Source organism: Myotis lucifugus, unplaced genomic scaffold, assembly GCF_000147115.1.
Source record: "Myotis lucifugus unplaced genomic scaffold, Myoluc2.0 scaffold_115, whole genome shotgun sequence".
NCBI classification, from domain to species: domain Eukaryota; kingdom Metazoa; phylum Chordata; class Mammalia; order Chiroptera; family Vespertilionidae; genus Myotis; species Myotis lucifugus.
The window spans coordinates 541450-545804 of NW_005871163.1; the positions used below are offsets into that span (position 1 = coordinate 541450).

Genomic DNA, 4355 nt, shown 5'->3' on the forward strand with positions numbered 1-4355 from the left:
TCCGCTCCTGCCCGCCCGCCCGCCCGAGACGTACGTGACGAACTCGAGGCGGAGCCCAGCGCGCGGCGCACGCCCGACTCGGCTCCCGACTCGGCTCCGGCAGCCCCGCGGGAGGCCTCCCCACTCCGGCCCGCGCTCGCCGCCCCCCCCATACTCACTCCGCCGCGCTGGTCCCGTTAACCGCGGAGCCGTCCCGGGGCCGGGTTCAGCTGGATGGGCGTCGGCTTCTTCTTGGGCATTTTGAACCTGGGAAAGGCGCTCCCAACTCCGCGGGGAAAGCGGCCCCCTCGGCTTCCTCCCTCTGCTGAGTCCCGAGCCCGCCGCGCGGGGCCAGCTGGGGGCCGCGGGCCGGGGGCTGCCTTCGGAGGACGGCGCGCCCCGCGAGGTCCCGTGAGCGCCTCGGGGCGGTGGAGGGCTCGTGGGACCCCCGCCCTACTCGCCCGAGGCTGGGCTCCACGCGCAGGGAACCCCAGAGTTTCCCAGCAGGCGCAGCTCGGCAGCCCGGGATGCCCTCCCTCTCCCTCCGTCCACCGGTGGCTCGGGCTCGAGGCTCCGGGCTCCGCAGCGCGCGAAACAGAACCCCGCTCCCGCCACCGCCCGGGAAAGTGCCGCTGCCTCCTCGCCGCGCTCCCCGTCGCTCCGCGCAGCGGTCCCCGGGAGGCACTGCAGGGCGGGGGAGGGGCGGGGGAGGGGGATGCCTCGCTCCCGCCCCCGGGCGCGGCCTTTTCCACACGCCCACTCGGCTCCGCCCGCTGGCCTCGCCGACAGCCAATGCGAGCCGGCCTCCGCGGCAGATGACGCGGAAACACGTCACGGGGGCGCGGCGCGCTGCCCTGGGGGCGGGGTCCGGCGAGGGCTCCACAGCGCCCTCTACTGGCCGGAGGCGCCGAGGTGGACCCACCGGGAGAGGAGGTGGTACATCCTGGATGCCACAGGGAGCTGAGAGTTTGTCTGGGTCTGGACCTCGCTGCCTCCCGCTCTGTGGTGACTGGAGTCCTCCGGAGGTGAAATAACAAAATAAATAAGGAAAAGGGCCCCTTCTCTTGTCCAAAGGAAGGACAGAGTGAGGGAATAGAAAACTTGTTTAGAGACTCCTTGCCTATAATGGTAATACTACTGATCTATTGACTGATGAGGGTATAGACTCGAGAACGATAGTGCTGATGAGATTGTAAATTGGGGCAACCTTTTTTGAGAGTAGATTAGTAATATTTTTTAAAGCCTTAATAAAACCCATTTCATCCAATAATTCCAGCTCTTATGAAACTTGAAGTATTAGTAAATAAGGAGTTTAGTAAAATAAAAGAGGCACAATGCCTATTCAAAATGCACATTCAGGCTGGTCTATATATATATAGATATATATATACATTCAGTTTTCCTCAGCCCCTTTGCCCTTCCTCAAGTATTCAGTCCTAAGGGCATTGGGTGTGCAGAGCAAGGTAAGCATCTGCACCTGGCCCATGCAGAGCAGGGTGTCAGGGGCAGAGAAGGAGGCTATAGAAACCCCAGAGGGTGAGGAGGGCTTGCCCACCCAGGAGGCAGCCCTATACTGGATCTTGTAGCCCTAGAGCCAAGTGGGTAGGGCAAAGCCTCCCAGAGAGAGAAGCATGGCAGCTTAGATGGGAGCCTAAATGTGATTAAGGATAATACGAGCCGGGTTTCTCACTGTGAGAAAAAGTTTCAAATCAAGAAAGGAAGGAAAGGGAAATGAAGAAAATCCTGTGATGTTATATTGGAATTGAAGGTATTGATGTGAACTCATATTTTTCAAAATATAGAAAAAGATGTGTGAATGTGTGTGGGTAGGTGTGATTCTGTATTTATGCATGTTAAACATGCAAACTCTTCATATCAGAGTACAATTATAAACATTAAAAATTGAGGCCCTGGCTGGGTGGCTCAGTTGGTTGCAACATTATCCCATACACCAAAAGGTTACGGGTTTGACTCTAGTCAGGACACATACTTAGGTTTCAGGTACAATCCCCAACAAGGGGGGTATACAAAAAGCAACTGATGTATGTTTCACTCACATCCATGTCTCTCTCTCTCTCTCTCTCTCTCTCTCTCTCTCTCTCTTCCTTCCTTCCTATCTCTCTAAAGTCAATAAAAACATATCTTCGGTGAGAACTGAAAAGAAAAATTAATTGAGGCCCTGGCTGGATACCTCAGTTGGTTAGAGTGCCTTAGATACAACAAGGTTGTGGGTTTGGTCCTCTATCAGGGTATATGCAAGAATCAACCAAGGAATCCTATATAATAAAAGGCTAATATGCAAATTGACAGAACGGTGGAACGACCAGTTGCTGTGTCGCACACTGACCACCAGGGGGCAGACACCCACACAGGAGCTGCTCCCTGGTGGTCAGTGCACTCCCACAGGGGGAGCGCCGCCCAGCCAGAAGCCCTGAGCAGGGCTCACGGCTGGCAAGCACAGCTGTGGTGGCAGGAGCCTCCCGCCTCCGTGGCTGTACTAGGATGTCCGACTGCGAGAGGGTGCAGGCTCGGCTGAGGGACCCCCCCCCCCCAATGCACGAATTTCGTGCACTGGGCCTCTAGTGTATAAATAAGTACAACAAATTGATATCTCTCTCTCTCCCTCTCTCCCTCTCTCCCCTTCTCTGACCCAGAAATGCCATTGTTTAGGAATTTTTCCTACAAATTTACTTAGACATTTATACAAAAAAATCTTGCCCTAACTGGTTTGGCTCAGTGGATAGAGCGTCGGCCTGCAGACTGAAAGCTCCCAGGTTCAATTCCGGTCAAGGGCATGTACCTTGGTTGTGGGCACATCCCCAGTAGGAGGTGTGTAGGAGGCAGCTGATTGATGTTTCTCTCTCATCAATGTTTCTAACTCTCTATCCCTCTCCCTTCCTCTCTGTAAAAAATCAATAAAATATATTTAAAAAAAAAACTGGTATCAATGCAATGATCTATCGAAAGGAAATTATGACATACAAAAATTATAATACATTTATAGAAAGAAGTACTATACAGTCTTTTAAAAGAATTAGGTAGGCTCTTCTATGCTGTTATAGAAAGAGTTCCAAAATGTATAATGTTAAAAAAAACAGAAGAGGGATGAGAGCATGAGTGGGGGGGAAGGAGGTTGGGGATTAATGAGGGGATGAGGACACATTTGTAATACCTTAACCAATAAAGAAATTTAAAAAAAAACACACAGAGCAGAACAGTGTAAAATGGTCTTATTTGTTATAGGAAAATTGATATAGCTGCATATATGCTTATATGTAATAGAAAATTTCTGGAAAGACACAGAGAAACTATTAAAAGTGCATGCCTTTTGGGAGGAGCCCTGAGAAGTCTGGAGACAGAGTAAGTTTTCATTTTGTAGCATTTAGTATTTTTTAAAAATATATTTTATTGATTTTTTTTTTTTTACAGCGAGCAAGGGAGAGGGATAGAGAGTCAGAAACATCGATGAGAGAGAAACATCGATCAGCTGCCTCCTGCACACCCTCTCCCAGGGATGTGCCTACAACCAAGGTACATGCCCTTAACTGGAATCGAACCTGGGACTCTTCAGTCCGCAGGCCAACACTCTATCCATTGAGCCAAACCAGTTAGGTCTAGCCTTTAATATTGTTGTAATTTTTTATTATACATATAACCTATTCAATTAAAAACATTAAAATTTGCCCTAGCCAGTTTGGCTCAGTGGATAGAGCGTTGGCCTGAGAACTGAAAGGTCCCAGGTTCAATTCCGGTCAAGGGCACATGCTCGACCCCCAGTGGGGGCCTTGCGGGAGGCAGCCGATCCACGATTCTCTCTCATCGTAGATGTTTCTATCTCTCTCTCCCTCTTCCTTCCTCTCTGAAATCAATAAAAATATATTTTTTAAAAAATAAAATAAAATAAAATAAATAAAAACATTAAAATTTTTACCCAAGCTGGTTTGGCTCAGTGGCTAGAGCATCGACCTGCAGACTGAAGGGTCCCGGGTTTGATTGTAGTCAAAGGCACGTACCTCATATCTCTGTTGCAGGCTCCTCTCTGGCTTGGGCCCTGGTCAGGATGCATGTAGAAGGCAGCCAATCAATATGTTTCTCTCACATCGATATTTTTCTCTGTCTTTCCCTCTCTCTTCCATTCTCTCTGAAAATCAATGGAAAAATATTCTCAGATAAGGATTTAAAAAAATTTAAAAATTTTAAGAAAACATTAAGCCCAGCCGGCATGGCTCAGTGATTAAGCATCAGTCTATGAACCAGGAGGTTACAGTTCAATTCCCAGTCAGGGTACATACCCGGGTTGCGTGTTCAATCCCCAGTTGGGGGTATGCATGAGGCAGCCAATCAATGATTCTCATCGTTGATGTTTCTATCTCTCT

The 4355-nt window shown here is 49.8% G+C and overlaps 1 protein-coding gene across 2 annotated transcripts in view; it reads right to left on the reverse strand.

Moving 5' to 3' along the window:
* Window positions 1-703, reverse strand: part of MAP2K1 (mitogen-activated protein kinase kinase 1) — a 76953-nt gene extending 76250 nt beyond the window's left edge. The window contains exon 1 of one of the 2 annotated variants that reach the window (XM_014459750.2): window positions 159-703. The gene's annotated coding sequence lies outside the window, so the exon portion shown is untranslated. The remainder of the gene's footprint in view (window positions 1-158) is intronic. The other variant, XM_023757796.1, reaches the window with a different exon arrangement.
* Window positions 704-4355: the final 3652 nt, after the last annotated feature.